The sequence below is a fragment of the Schistocerca americana genome, chromosome 1 (genome assembly GCF_021461395.2).
Source record: "Schistocerca americana isolate TAMUIC-IGC-003095 chromosome 1, iqSchAmer2.1, whole genome shotgun sequence".
In the NCBI taxonomy this organism is placed as follows: Eukaryota; Metazoa; Arthropoda; class Insecta; order Orthoptera; family Acrididae; genus Schistocerca; species Schistocerca americana.
In genome coordinates, this window is record NC_060119.1 from 185,907,853 (window position 1) to 185,924,384 (window position 16,532).

General features: G+C 46.6%; 1 protein-coding gene and 1 pseudogene across 3 annotated transcripts in view; one reads left to right on the forward strand and one right to left on the reverse strand.

Moving 5' to 3' along the window:
* LOC124555517 (protein yippee-like 2) overlaps window positions 1–16,532 on the reverse strand; it is a 609,150-nt gene that overhangs the window by 212,686 nt on the left and 379,932 nt on the right. The gene's annotated exons all lie outside the window — the stretch shown is intronic.
* On the forward strand, window positions 3,948–4,065 carry LOC124556107 (annotated as a pseudogene).

Here is a 16,532-nt window from a genome sequence, read left to right on the forward strand (position 1 = left end):
AGAGTGGAATCTGTCATCAGGGGAAGCGTGGCCGAACACCATAGCGAATTCCAACATTACGTTAGTCTTAGGCTTTCGATCCCGGAACCTTTCGCGAGCAATGCAGAGTTATCCAAACACTGCTCACGAAGCGCCATCGCAGCCTTCCATCCGACACTACTTTTCTCCCGCTTTCCAAACTTAAGTTCTTAGAAGTGAAAGCACTGCCCACCAATGGCAAGGTTCTCGGTTCAAGTGCCGGTCCGGGACACAGTTTTACGCTTCCAATAAGTTTCAAAGCAGCGCACACTCCGCTGCAAGGTGAAAAAGTCGTTGTAAAATAAAATTCTTGGTACACAAGCGACCAGCTTTGTTTCTCCATTACAGCTACTGTGGACAGGAGACAGGTACGCAAATCGACGTTGCAGCGCATCCCAGACGGCCGGAGCGGGTCGGCCGGCGCAGACGGCCTGCGGCGCAGCTGAGGCTGTGACGTCAGGCGGTGATTGCCGCCGCTAACGGGCGCCAAGGACGCCGCGTTTGCGGAAAGCTGCAGCGGCCCGCCCCGTCACAACACGCCGCCACGCTACACTACACTGCTCAGCTCCGTGCTAAACCTACTTGCAAGCAAGGCGCAGTTTGCGTTGGAAGCACGCTACAGTTAAATAGTTTCGAATAAGGCACATTAAAAACCGAGAACTTGAGAAATGGACAGTTGCTGAGCACAGTCGGATAATAATCTCTGACGACACAAAGTCGTGACAGAAAATAAAACAGCCACAGCCGTCCTTATGATTTGATTTTATTTTGTCGCTGCCAGTTTCGACACTTAATTGCGTCATCTTCAGGCTGTTTTGATGCGGTACATGTTGATACGATCCCCATGCATAACCCATCAGTTGGCAGCATTACTGGATTCGCATATAATGTGAATGCACTCCAACCATCAACTGTCAACGTTTCAGCACTCCATCAACTGTCAACATAGAATGAAATTTCCACTCTACAGCGGAGTGTCCGTTGACATGAAACTTCCTGGCTGATTAAAACTGAGTGCCGGACCGAGACTCGAACTCGGGACATTTGCCATTCGCGGGCAAGTGCTCTACCGACTGAACTACCCAAGCACGACTCACGCCCCGTCCTCACAGCTTTAATATCCTTTCTTCCAGCGGTGCTAGTTCTGCGAGGTTCGCAGGAGAGCTTCTGCAAAGTTTGGAAGGTAGGAGACGAGGTACTGGCGGAATTAAAGCTGTGAGGACGGGGCCCGAGTCGTGCTTGGGTAGCTCAGCCCGTAGAGCACTTGTCCGCGAAAGGCAAAGGTCCCGAGTTCGAGTCTCGGTCCGGCACACAGTTTTAATCCGCCAGGAAGTTCCAACTGTCAACATGTTGATAGTTGGAGTTCTGACACATTATCTGCGAATCCAGTAATGTTGGCAACTGAAAGGTTATGCATGGGGATCGTATCAACCTGTACCGCATAAAAACAGCCTGAAGATGACGCAATGAGGCGTCGAAACTAGTAGCGACAAAATAAAATAAAATCATAGGGCGGGCTGTAGGTATTTTATTTTTTGTCACGATAGTAAACGGCCGTCCTTCCAGAGACGTCCTGCTTAAAAGGATGGACATACAAAAACTCTAAAAGTCTGTCGTAAGTTTCTACATACCGGGATTCTGTTGTTAAAGAAATGGCAGAAATTAGAATGTACGAGAAGAGCTGCAACCGAGACAGCTGAAAAGACAAAGAGAAATGCGCTGAGTTGTTCGTGTTCCTACGAGAGCAATGGCCCTGGCGCCACCACTGCAGACATGGACACAGTCTGCGACAGAACGACATAACGACGACGTCCGTCGACCAATCACCAGCCATCTATGCCACAACCCTGCCTGGCCACGGCATCAATAACCCTATCTTTCACGAAACTGTACGCCTTCTCCGTCCTCTCCCGCCAGAACTTCAACCAACTCCTGCTATCCAATTTGAAATGTGTCTCCAGATATACCCTGCTTTCAGCCCTAGTCACAACGCCCCACCTCACACCATCCTTCCACTTCTCTCTTGTCATTCCTTCACCTCAACGAGTTTTAGTCGACTGCGGTTCCACAGTTACACCCACCAATCCACCTCCACCACAGCACTGTCGTGCGCCACAAATATCGCCATAATAATCATCATCATCATCAGCGATTATACTTCAACTGTAATATAAAATCTAGAAAGTTTTAAAAAACGTGGGAACTGTCCACAGATGAGTTTTTTTTTTAACGTGTATTGTTATTCGTTTCATGTGTCGAAACTTTTATGCATAACCTTTGCCTGAAGAGCGTTTTGATCCGCTGCCAGCCCACTACTTCGTGGGCAGCTGAAATATAATGGCAGCCACAAGAGACAATTGTCTCTTATGAAGACTGAGGAGGACTGCGATCAAGTTCAGGGCTCGAGAACGTTCTGCCGCGCGGCATTAGTCGGTCTATCGCGCTGCAGTAATGGACTGTGTGGCTGGTCCCGGCGGAGGTTCGAGTCCTCCCTCGGGCATGGGTGTGTGTGTGTTTGTCCCTAGGATAATTTAGGTTAAGTAGCGTGTAAGCTTAGGGACTGATGACAGCAGTTAAGTCCCATAAGATTTCACACACATTTGAACATTTTTGAACGTTCTCAGAACTGCCGTGACGTGTACGGATGTCGTCGCGAGAAATAAATACAAATACACACACACACACACACACACACACACACACACACACACACACACACACACAGTAAATTACTTACGCGTTTCGAGCTGAAAATTATCGATCTGTAGCTCCTAGGAAAAAGGCTAGATAAACGCACAGACAGGAAATCGGCGCAAACGTGTCCCCAAGGAAACAATGAATAAAGTCAGAGTGCATCTTCTGGAGGTAAAAGGAGAGTCACATGCATAAAAGCAAATTATAAACAAAACGTTATAATTATAACAGAATACAACTGTACCTGTACTATGGGTAAGCAATAAAATATAATACTTTCCCAGAACAGCGTTCACGTGACTGACTTTTTCCCTCATGCTGATCTGAAACTTCAGAAAACGTCTAACCTTGATCAAGAAACCCGTATGACACAGCAGACAACTACCAAACAACACAGCAGACACACTCGAGGGCACAAATGGTTCAAATGGCTCTGAGCACTATGGGACTTAACATCTAAGGTCATCAGTCCCCTAGAACTTAGAAGTACTTAAACCTAACTAACCTGAGGACACCACACACATCCATGCCTAAGGCAGGATACGAACCTGCGACCGTAGCGGTCGCGCGGTTCCAGACTGAAGCGCCTAGAACCGCTCGGCCACACAGGCCGGCACTCGAGGGCACAGTTCGTAACGGCTAAGTCTAGCGCAGTAGAGATAAATTTTCAGCCAAAAAAAAGCAACTATTTCCCTTCATTGTGCAGGGTGAGTCAACGAAGATGTTATCCTTAAATACTTCTGCAACAGTTCAACGTATCGTAGTCCCGTTTTCGATCACATTATTTGTAGCAATGCTCTGACAAAGCGGCAAGTGCTGTTCTTCAGCACGACGCGAACAGTTATAGCAGTTTATGCCACAGCTCGAGAAATCTCTTGTTCCGCTCGATCTTCCCATCTTCTCGTGCCCTTATAGTCTGGTATTATCTCCACCACGTGCCTTAACGTTATTAATATAGTTTAGATTTTATTACTAACCGTTACTGTGAAATACGGACTTTAATATCTTCTGCGGTGCAGCTCACATGTAACAACAACAAATAATAACTAATAAAAATATCACAGTCACGATTCAATCCTATTTTCGAGTTTTCACTCTTCCCGTGTTCTAATGATATTTGTTGGTATATTCAGTATCTCCATGCCGCTGTAATTTACTTTCAAGATAGCAATTACAGTCAGTTTAATACTATCTTTGACATTTTCACTCTTTATTACCTTGCTTGAACGCTAGTAGCCAACGGCCTTGCCGCAGTGGTAACACCGGTTCTCGTCCGATCACCGAAGTTAAGCGCTGTCGGGCTGAGCTATCACTTGGATGGCTGACCATCTGGTCTGCCCAGCGCTGTTGGCAAGCGAGGTGCATTCAGCCTATGTGAGGCAAACTGAGGAGCTACTTGATTGAGAAGTAGCGGCTCCGGCCTCGGAAACTGACATACGGCCGGGAGAGCGGTGTGCTGACCACATGCCCCTCCATATCCGTATCCAGTAACACCTGTGGGCTGAGAATGACATGGCGGACGGTCGGTACCGTTGGGCCTTCATGGCCTGTTCGGGAGGAACTTAGTTAGTTGAACGATAGTATCGTTTGTCCAGTACTACAGATAAATTCTTGTTGCAATAACATTAATTGTAGAGACTTCCTAACAACAAAATTCCAACTTATACAAGGGAATCCCGCCGGCCGAGGCGGCCGAGCGGTTCTAGGCGCTACAGTCTGGAAGCGCGTGACCGCTACGGTTGCAGGTTTGAATCCTGCCTCGGGCATGGATGTGTGTGATGTCCTTAGGTTGGTTAGGTTTAAGTAGTTCTAATTTATAGGGGACTGATGACCTCCGCTGTTAAGTCCCATAGTGCTCAGAGCAATTTGAACCAAGGGAATCCCTAAAGCTGACTGAGCAGAGCCGTACAAATATGCTGCCCTGATAAACATTAAAATGGTAAGGGCTGAAGAAGCACTGAGAAACGGCATAGAAGAAAATATCAAAATTGAGGAAAACGTTTGCTGTACAGCAGCAAGGATGTAGCTGTTACAGTTAACACTTTCGCTTAAAATGAAATGAAACAATGCAGATAACACGTACATCAAACATGTGTCAGGCACGCTCGATGAGGCAGATCTTTTATGTAAAAAAATATATCGCGGCTCAGCAGTACACACGTTGATAATCCAGAAGACAACTATTTCTCCTATATTATGTTTCTGTTACGCGCCACGTGTGCTTAGAGAGATGAATGCTTCAGCCTTCTATTTCTCGTTCTTCATTCACCACGAATTCAACAAATCGCAGTACCATTTACCTGCATTTAACAAAAGTGGTACTAGTGATGTGGCACGCGCTACTTACAACGTAAAACAGTTTCAAATACACGCAGTCTTCCTCACTGTACACAGTCTTGCCCCTGTCTTCGTACTGAATGTTCGTCCTTGCGTTAATCTTGTGCCCCTCCTTGCAGGAAGACCAAGTTAAACACAAGTCGAGGTCGCGATGGGCGGTGTTTGTGTAGTCCAAACGTAAACACAGCTTCGTTAATCGTAAGTCCACGGAAGTGCGCCCAGCCCTTTGACGTCCGCAGACGGTGAAAAAGTGCAGGTCTTCCTCTCAGAGAGAGACGGCCTCGTCCTAAGCCGTCGGCACACGGACCGTGCATCCGAACGTTGAGCGTGCCGATTTTATGACGTCATAGCGTGGAAAAGCACGTTCGGGAGTCTTTCCGAACGTGCAGAGCAATATCTGGCATGTCAGATATTCTGAGCGTGCGCCTGAGCGTTGACCAATGAGATGGCACAACGCCACCTACGTCACACGCACGCCGTCTCCCTTCGGTACAGAGTTGTGAGGTGCAATATTGGCATTCATTTCAAGCCTATATGTATATATGCCGCTTCTGAGCACCAGCACATTGAGAGTCACTGGAAAACTCGTTAACTGTGTGATTCGTTCCAATAAAATAATGAGAAACATCATATTCGTGGCAAAAGAATTACTGTAACTTGCGTATTATGAGAGTAGGCTAGTTGAAGGCAGTGACACACTGAAGATCCATCTAAAACGCATTGTTCTTGGTACAATTTGTTATAATTAAATTTCAATTAGTAACATATCTACGAATAAGGTTTTCAGCACGCCGTAATATAATATGATTAGATAAAGAAGCGTGTTGTTGGATTAGCGTTATGACTAGCGTCACTGTCCAGTGACTGTTTCATAGGGCGCTGGTTCGCGTCTTGACACTTCCGAATTTTTTTCCTAAGATTCGCGTTTTTATTAGGTTCTGATACTTTATTATTAGTTTAATATAAGTATATATTATAATATTTGATGTTATATTTATATAAGTTCACCTTTTTTTGAGGGGGTGACTCTTTTCGATTGGCTTAATCTACAGGACAGCTTGCGCTACTTGTATAAAGATATTTTGCTCCTTTTTCTTTTACGCTTCGTAATTCACATGTTGCAAAGATTCTGCTACTCGGTAGGAAAAGTGATGAAGTAAGACTGACCTTGGCGTTTTACTAAAATGTGGGAATGATGAAATAATGTTTATCTTATGCGGAGAAGTATTCCACATTTGTACCGCACTGCTTGTAACGGATCTTTTATAAGCCTGTGTCCTTGTTGATTGCACATGGTACGTTTTAACAGAGCTAACGTGGGAATTTTACGCGAGCCCATTGAGTAAATAGTGTGATTAACGAACTAGAAACATCCCTCAAACTGCCGCTGGAGTGCGTTGCGATCGCGTATACCACTTTGGGGCCCACGTACCGTATGCACGAGTCGCATCGTTCCTGAGCGTTCAGCAGCACATTGAACTCGGCACGCTCAACGTTAACGTTCGACAGCACGGTCCGTGTGCCGACGGCTTTAGGCAGCCTGCCTCCTGCGTTGAGTGGATCATCTGCGTCCCTAGAAAGATTAGCACGCAGATGCCAGTTGTGCATTAATGTTCACCAACGATATTTTCAGCATCATCTACAAAAGAATACTCATCACACGTTTATCCGAACACCGCCTCTGAACATCACTAGTGCAGATATGCCAACTTTCAAAAGTGAAAATTTTAGCGGCGTACTTTTGTGAATTACAACACATCCCTGACGATTAAAGTTGCAATAATTCAATAACAGTAACAATTCAATTACATTTGCTTTATTATTTACATGTAAATACTAAATAATGGACATACCTGAGCCCTCGGACTGTATAATTTATCATTCAACATGCTGAATAATATAAATGATGAGCTCTGCAGGTATCTTTGGATTCACACACATTCAAATTTGGGGGGAAATCCCTTAAATTGGCAACACTGCGTTTTAGACACAACAATGCTAATCACTTCGCTTGGAACAACTATCGACTACTCTTTGTCCACGCTAACTTCACGATTGCGCTGGTGCTACCAGAAGCGGAGGAAATTGGCACTAGTTGAAAGATATTCATTTGACTCCGAACGCTGCCAACGATAAGTTCCTCACTTCCTTGTAGATACGAAGCGCGATCTACGCCTACTTCCGCTCCCGACAGCCACGGCACCAATCTACCAAGTTAACGTAGACAAGTAGCAGCCATACTTTGTCATCCACCAATGTACCGAAGGCGCCGGATTTTCAAATAAAATAGTAAGGAAAGTATTGAAACTGTCGGGAGATCGGCAGGAAGAAGGGAAAATCGGGAGTCTCCCGCTTAAATCAAGAGAGTTGGCACATCTGCTAGTGCCAGTACCTTCATGGACCCCCAGGGCGGAAACAAAAGAGTGTTTCTTGTTATCTCCTCTAAACACTAAACCTTTGTGTCCGTAGTAAAAAAAAAATTCAACCAAGAATTGTACAATTTGTGACTGGTTTGTTTAGTCGCTTTGAGTCAGTCACAGAAACACATAACGGGCTGCGATAGGCGATGTTACAGGAGAAACATTGTGCATTGGGACAGCCTTACGAAGTTCAGAGCGCCTGGGTTCCAAAATGAATCAAGAAACATTTCTTCCCCTAACGTACTTCACGCGTTCCACCACAACGACGTCGCTAAAATTAAAGGCACTAGGGCCCAAGCGAAAGGATTACCGATAATTTTTCTTCTGCGTAGCATCCGGGAACAAAATACACTACTGGCCATTAACATTGCTGCACCACGAAGATGACGTGCTACAGACGCGAAATATAACCGACAGGAAGAAGATGCTGTGATATGAAAATGATTAGCTTTTCAGAGCTTTCACACAAGGTTGGCGCCGGTGGCGACACCTACAACGTGCTGACATGAGGAAAGTTTCCAACCGATTTCTCATACACAAACAGCAGTTGACCGGCGTTGCCTGGTGAAACGTTGTGATGCCTCGTGTAAGGAGGAGAAATGCGTACCATCACGTTTACGACTTTGATAAGGGTGGATTGTAGCCTATCGAGTGCGGTTTGTCGTATCGCGACATTGCTGCTCGCGTTGGTCGAGATCCAATGACTGTTAGCAGCATATGGTATCGGTAGGTTCAGGAGGGTAATACGGAACACCGTGCTGGATCCCAGCGGCCTCGTATCACTAGCAGTTGAGATGACAGGCATCTTATCCGCATGATTGTAACGGATTGTGCAGCCACGTCTCGATACCTGAGTCAACAGATAGGGACGTTTGCAAGACAACAACCATCTGTACGAACAGTTCGACGACGTTTGCAGCAGCATGGACTATCAGCTCGGAGAACGTGGCTGCGGTTACCCTTGAAGCTGCATTACAGACAGGAGCGCCTGCGATTGTGTACTCAACGACGAACCTGGGTGCACGAATAGCAAAACGTCATTTTTTTTTCGGATGAATCCAGGTTCTGTTTACAGCATCATGATGGTCGCATACGTGTTTGGCGACATTGCGATGAACGCACATTGGAAGCGTGTATTCGTCATGGCCATAGTGGCGTATCACCCGGCGTGATGGTATGGGGTGCCATTGGTTACACGTCTCTGTCACATCTTGTTCGCATTGACGGCACTTTCAACAGTGGACGTTACATTTCATTTCAGATGTGTTACCACCCGTGGCTCTACCCTTCGTTCGATCCCTGCGATACCCTACATTTCAGCAGGATAATGCACTACCGCATGTTGCAGGTCCTGTACCGGCCTTTCTGGATACAGGTAATGTTCGACTGCTGCCCTGGCCAGCACATTCTCCAGATCTCTCACCAATTGAAGACGTCTGGTCAATGGTGGCCGAGCAACTGGCTCGTCACAATACACCAGTCACTACTCTTGATGAACTGTCGTATCGGGTTGAAGCTGCATGTGCAGCTGTACCTGTACACGCCATCCAAGCTCTGTTTGACTCAATGCCCAAGCGTATCAAGGCCGTTATTATGGCCAGAGATGTTTGTTCTGGGTAGTGATTTCTCAGGATCTATGCACCCAAATTGCTTGAAAATGTAATCGCATGTCAGTTCTAGTATAATATATTTGTCCAATGAATACCCGTTAATCATCTGCATTTCTTCTTGGTGTAGCAATTTTAATGGCCAGTAGTGTAGGTGTGGGTGCCGGCATGCTGTGTACCCTCTGCCAAACACCGGACGGTAGCTTGCGGGTTACGGATGCATGTGCGAAGCGGGGAACGGATCAGGCGGAAGCGTCGGTTCCCAGCGGGCGGCTTTACACTGCGCCTATCCCGGGGCACGTCCCGCGTTTCCGTTCTGGAGAGCCGGCGCGCAGCACGTAGCTTGCAGCGACGCGCGCCAGCCGACGCGAGCGCCGCGGCACGTCCGTCCGTGCCTGGCGCAGTCGCTCTCACCCCCCCCAATATCAGTCGTCGCTGCACTTCATAACGCCTCCCTCAAACGCTATCTTCAATTTCGTGCAATAGCTGACGCAGCTGTTGTTCATGTTTCATTCCTACCTTTTCCTCCAGCTTGCGTGGACATTCATAATAACCCATGGATATAATTCGTCTTGTATCCCATCATATCCATGAATCCGTACAAATTCTAAAAATGGGTGCACATATGAATGTATATATACTCCTCTTACATTGGACCGACCGATTTCAAGCATATCTGCTGTGTGTGTGTGTGTGTGTGTGTGTGTAATTATACACAGACACCCCATATTTGCTTGAAATCGGTCCACATACAGTCATGGAAATAAGTATTCATACAGTAGGTGGTGACAAACTACGATGGTGTGTTGTGATATTAAATCACCCACAGACCCACAGCGCCGATACGAATAAGTACGATAATGTAGTGTCAGATAACCATGTTCTTGGTAATGAAGCTTCCAGTATGCCATAAATCTATTCTGGGAAATAAAATACATTACACTCCGCAAACGGCCGTGAAGCAACAGCACGTTGGACGTGGGTACCGTGGAACAGCAGAATGGGCCGCAAGGGGAAGGAAACGACCATTAAGGAACGAAACGCCGTTGTCGCCCAATATCTTCAACACAAGTCGTATGCCGAAATTGCGATCATCATAGGACGAAGCTGAGCGACTGTGCAATCTATCATTAAGCAATATAAGGACAGATATGTTGTAATAAACAGTGACCGACACGGTCGTCCACAGAAACTTACAACAAGAGAGACCAGAATGCTACTAAGAATCAAGAAAAACCTGAAAACGACAGCGTCGGCACTATCCGCATATGTACATGACCACTTCGGAAAGGATATCACTCCAACGGCAGTTCGTACCATTCTCAATCGTTCGGGCTACAGAGTCAGGGTCTCGGAGGAAAGCCCTACATCAGCAAAAAGAACAGGAAGTGACGGATGGAATCCGCGAAACAGCATGTATCCAATACAGCAGACTTCTGGGATACTGTATGGTTTAGTGATGAAAGCAAATTTTATATCGTGCACACTGATGGTAGGATCTTGGTCTGGAGAAGACCGAATACATACCTCGACCGAAACAACATTCAACCCACGGTGAAGCACGGAGGTGGAGTGATGGTATGGGGCTGTATGTCAGCCTCCGGTGTCAGAAAATTAGTGTTTGTGGAAGGTACCATGGACAGATTTGTGTATATGAACATTCTCAAACAGAACTTACAACAGTGTTGACGCCTTGGGTCTTCCTAGAAATTATTACTTCCAACAGGACAATGATCCTAAACATAAGGCGCAAACTGTCCGGTTGTGGTTGCTCTTCAACACTCCACACACTCTTAAAACACCAGCCCAGAGTCCGGAAGTGAATCCCATCGAACACTTGTGGAGTGAACTGGAAACACGAGTGAGAAAACAAGAATTCCGTAGTAAGGCCTCTTTGAAAGAGGCTCTCCTTCGAGAATAGGAAGGTATCACGTCGGAAACTACAAGAAAATTGGTCCATTCCATGCCACGGAGGTTGCGAGAAGTAATACATCGGAAGGGTATGCATACGAAGTATTAAACATGTTCTGGCTTTGTTAGAAGTGTCATTTTCTGTTGGTGTATGAATACTTAATTCCCAGCTCAGTAGAGAACTTGGCAGAGGTTTTTGTATTTTGTTTTGTAAAGGCTTGTTCACTCTCGTTCTATACAAGCATAGCTGCATTTGCGACTGTCGAATGTGTATAGTGCATATCCAATTAGTGTTTTTGGTTTCGTATTGTCAATAAAGGCAGTTTACTTTTTCACGCTCTAGTGTATGAATACTTATTTCCATTACTGTATACACTGAAGCGCTAAAGAAACTGGTATAAGCACGGGTATTCAAGTACAGAGTCATGCAAACAGGCCGAATACGGATCTGCGGTCGAGAACGCCTATATAAGACATGTGTCTGGAGCAGTTGTCAGATCGGTTACTGCTGCTACAATGGCAGGTTATCAAGATTTAACTGAGTTTAAACGTCGTGTTAATAGTCGGCGCACGAACGATGGAACACAGCATCTCCGAGGTAGTGATGATGCGGGAACTACCCCTTACGACCATTTCACGAATGTACCGTGAATATCAGGAATCCGGTAAAACATCAAATCTCCGACATTCCTGCGGCCGGAAATAGATTCTACAAGGAGGAGAGCAACGACGACTGAAGAGAATCGCTCAATGTGACTGAAGTGGAACCCTTCCGCAAATTGCTGCAGATTTCAATGCCGGGCCATCAACAAGTGTTAATGTGAGAACCATTCAACGAAACATCATCGATATTGGCTTTCGCAGCCGAAAGCCCGCTCGCATAACCTTGACTGCACGAAACCAAGCTTTACGCCTCACCTGGGCCCGTCAACATCGAAACTGGACTGTTGATGGGGTTGGGTTGGGTTGTTTGGGGAAGGAGATCAGACAGCGAGGTCATCGGTCTCATCGGATTAGGGAAGGACGGGGAAGGAAGTCGGCCGTGCCCTTTGAAAGGAACCATCCCGCCATTTGCCGGGAGCGATTTAGGGAAATCACGGAAAAGCTAAATCAGGATGGCCGGACGCGGGATTGAACCGTCGTCCTCCCGAATGACTGTTGATGACTGTAAACAAGTAGTTTGGTCGGACGAGTCTAGTTTCAAATTGTATCGAGCATGTCAGCAGGAGAATGTTCAAGCTGGTGGAGGCTCTGTAATGGCGTGGGGCGTGCGCAGTTGCAGTAATATGGGACCGCTGATACGTCTAGATGATCACCTGCATCCATTCATGTCCATTGTGCTTCCCGACGGATTTTCGCAGTTCCAGCAGGAAAATGTGACACCCCACACGTCCAGAATTGCTACGGAGTGGCTCCAGTAACACTCTTCTGAGCCTATTACACCTCCGCTGGCCACCAGACTCCGCAGACATGAACATTATTGAGCATATCTGGGATGCCTTGGAACGTGCTGTTCAGGAGAGATCTCCATCCCCTCGTACGGATTGACGGACAGTCCTGCAGGCTTCATAGTGTCAATTCCCTCCAGCACTACTTCATTAGTCGAGTCCAATTAGGCAGGTGTTGTTACACCGCTCCCGAGGCCATCTCTACTTCCGGAAGCAGTCTTGATACGCCTCTTGCTGGATCGCGTGAAGCGACGTCTACGAATTTTCTTTGTTCTATCGTTGCAAGTCTTTGTCCTTTCAGCAGAGTGTTCAACTTTTATACATATAAAAGACCGCAATGGTCAAATCTGGTGAGTAGGGAGGATTAGGCAGCACAGTGATTTCGTTTTTTGTTCAATCGTCACGCACCAACAGGGATGAATGTGCGGGTGCATTATTGTGATGAAAGAGCCATTGGTTGCCTCTCCACGTTTCAGGCCATTTCTTCTCACATGTTCTCGCAGGGGGTCGCAACTTGTACCGATTACCAGTTCCTCTCTGTGGCTCGAATTCACGATGAAGTAATCCTTCCAAGTCAACGAAAACTATCAGCATGGCTTTGACATTTGACCTGACCTGGCGATCTTTTTTTTTTTTTTTTTGCTCATCCAGAACATTTTCCGACGCATTGTGAGAATTGAACGTTGGTCTCAACATCACAACCGTAGACCCACGTCTCATCACCAGTTGTGATTCTCTTAAAGAAAATCTCATTCTCATTTGCGCGATCCAAAAGCTCTTAGCAGATTGGGAGGCGAAGATCTTTCTGATGGAAAATGGAAGTGCCGTGTGGCTAGGGCCTTCCGTCGGTAGACCGTTCGCCTGGTGCAAATCTTTCGATTTGACGCCACTTCGGCGACTAGCGTGTCGACGGGGATGAAATGATGATGATAAGGACAACACATGACCCAGTCCCTGAGCGGAGAAAATCTCCGACCCAGCCGGGAATCGAACCCGGGCCCTTAGGTATGACATTCCGTCGAGCTGACCACTCAGCTACCAGGAGGCTGACATCTTTCTGATGTTGAATCATGAGCCGTGGGACGAACTTGGCGGCAACACGATGCATTGCGACATGCTGGGTTAGGATTTCATGACATGATCCAACTGAAATATTACATTCTTCTGAAATCTCTCGAGCAGTCTATCTTGGCACGTTTCTGACTCGAGCGTCGTCGGTAGACGTCGAAGGGCGTTATGAATGAGCATCATATTTGATTTCTCCGTTCGGCCGTTTTTAAACTGTGTGAACCATTCGCAACACCGAGTACGGCTTAACCACTTAACACCGTAGGCTTCCTGTATAATTTTTTGTGTCCTGTACAAGTTCTCTTGTGTTCACTAAAAATTTAATACAGACGCTTTGCTCCTTAACTCTTTCATCTCAAAATTCGCAAACTGTGCGACACAACGTTCTATTCATTACAGCACTGAACAATAATTAAGAGACATACAGCAATGTACAAAAAATAAATAAATAAATAAATAAAAATAAAAAGTGGCTCTGAGCACTATGGGACTTAACATCTAAGATCATTAGTCCCCTAGAACTTAGAACTACTTAAATCTAACTAACCTAAGGACATCACACACATCCATGCCCGAGGCAGGATTCGAACCTGCGACCGTGCCGGCAGCGCGGTTCCAGACTGAAGCACCTACAACCGCTCGGCCATACCGGTCGGCACAGCAATGTACACATGAAAGACTGGCGTTTGCAAGGATGCCAACCCCATTTCGCTCCAACACACCATCAGCGCAAAATCAAGAATGTTTCAGAATTTTTGAACAGACCTGAAAGTAGTAACGTGATTTAATGGAAGTATACTATTTTAACCGACGCCGATTTATTCCAGTGAGTTAACCGTCCCTAGGAGTTCCCGGAACGACGTTCCTGCCGAAATTAAACCCTGGTATGGTGGCACACTGTCTGCCCGCTCCTGACTTGTACGAACAGGACGCCCCTCGCAGTCCGTGGCAGTGAGGGCTGCGGCGGCAAAGTTTCTCATTACAGTCGCAGCAATGCACCGCTGCAGTGGCCGCAGTCCACGGTGTGACGTCACAGCGACCGCAAGGCTACGCCACGTCTGGCGCTCTCAGCCAGCACTACTAGACGCCCACGCCACGCTGTTCAGCAAGTGCAGAACTGCTACGGCGGTGGACCGCACCAGTTGCTTATGGTCCATCCCGTTCCAGCCACAACGACGTGTCTCTCTCTCTCTCTCTCTCTCTCTCTCTCTCTCTCTCTCTCTCTCTCTCTCTCACACACACACACACACACACACACACACACACACACACAACGTCATATCGTTGCAAGGAGACCCACTACCGTACCTCGGAGTCGTGTGCACTGTCTTCAGAGTAGCTGCTGCCGTTCTAGAGTTCGGGGCAAGGTACAGCGGAATATGTGCACTCTTGTAGCACTGCGTATTGTGGCACCCTTACGCTCGCAGCAGTATAACTGACCTTAATAGTAAGTACTGTACTACACAACGCAGAGGGAAAATGACCAAATAGAAACACAGATTAAATATTAGGTTGGTGCCTAACGTCTTAGGGTTTTTATTTTGCACATTGATATTGCGGTTGCTAGGAGTCTATTTATCGATTGTAATTTTTTAATTGTAGTTCACTGTTACTATTTAAGTTTAGATACGTCATTTTCTCATTTGGAGATAGTAACTGGAGTTGCGGATACTAGAAAGAGGAGTGCCAAATGGAGAAATCGGAACATTTGCGACCTATTCTTCTGTTTGGGTTCAATTGAGGGGTGACAGCACTGGAGGCAGGCAGAAACATTTGCGCAGAAGCCGAGCGGTTCTAGGCGCTTCAGTCCGGAACCGCGCGGCTGCTACGGTCTGGCATGGATGTGTGTGATGTCCTTAGGTTGGTTAAGTTTAAGTAGTTCTAAGTTCTAGGAGACTAATGACCTCAGATGTCAAGTCCCATAGTGCTTAGAGCCATCTGAACCATTTGCGCAGAATACGGGATAACGCCACAGGACAGCGCACAGCAAGAAAATGGTCTCCTCATTTTGATGAGGATCGTTTTGACATTAGTGATCCCTCTTGTTCAGGAAGACCTTTAGTGTTTGATGAAGATATGGCTCTGAGCACTTTGGGTCATCAGTCCCCTAGAACTTAGAACTACTTAAACCTAACTAACCTAAGGACATCACACACATCCATGCCCGAGGCAGGATTCGAACCTTCGACCGTAGCGGTCGCGCAGTTCCAGACTGAAGCGCCTAGAACCGCACGGCCACATAAGCCGGCTTTGATGAAGATAGTTTAAACGCATTAACCACGAATTATCCACGTCTGTGACCCGAGAACTGGCAATTGTGATGAACTGTGATCATTCCACCATTGTGCGACATTTGCATGAAACACAGTAGGTTCAAAAATCGGGTGTAAGGGTACCGCACGCTGTAAGACAAAATTTGCGAGTGGCCGTTTGTACACCTCAGCTTGCTCGTCATCAACTGGTTCGCGTAAAACACCGACCAATCGTATCCTGTATCATTTCTGGCGACGAGAAATAGTGGTTTTATGCTCAATAAGGAAAAGAAATAATTGGTTCAGTCAAAAAAAAAAAAGCAGCAGCAACTCCCCATAGAATGACCTGCGCGCATTCACAAATGAGAATGTTATTCATTTGGTGGAGCAGCGGTGGTGTGTTGTACGACGAATTGCATCCCCGTGGTTTAACCATTGGTGTTGACTTTTACTATCAACAACCGAGACGCCTTGCAGCTGCAATCCAAGAACAGCGACCAGGAATATTGCGTGAAGTGACGTTACTCCAGGCTACCGCCCGCCGGCATTCTGCGTGACAGACAAAAAACGCTATACAGGAGCTGTGTTGAGAAGTCATTCCCCACCTACCTTATTCACCTGATATTGCGCCCTCAGATTTTCACCTTTTCCGCTGTCTACCGAGCAGCCTTAACGAACATTCCTTTTGCGCTCCGAGCTTAGATCGAAGAGTTCTTCGTCTCAAAACCACGTAACCTCTACAGTCGCGGAATCGAAACGTTACCCTCCGTTGGCGGA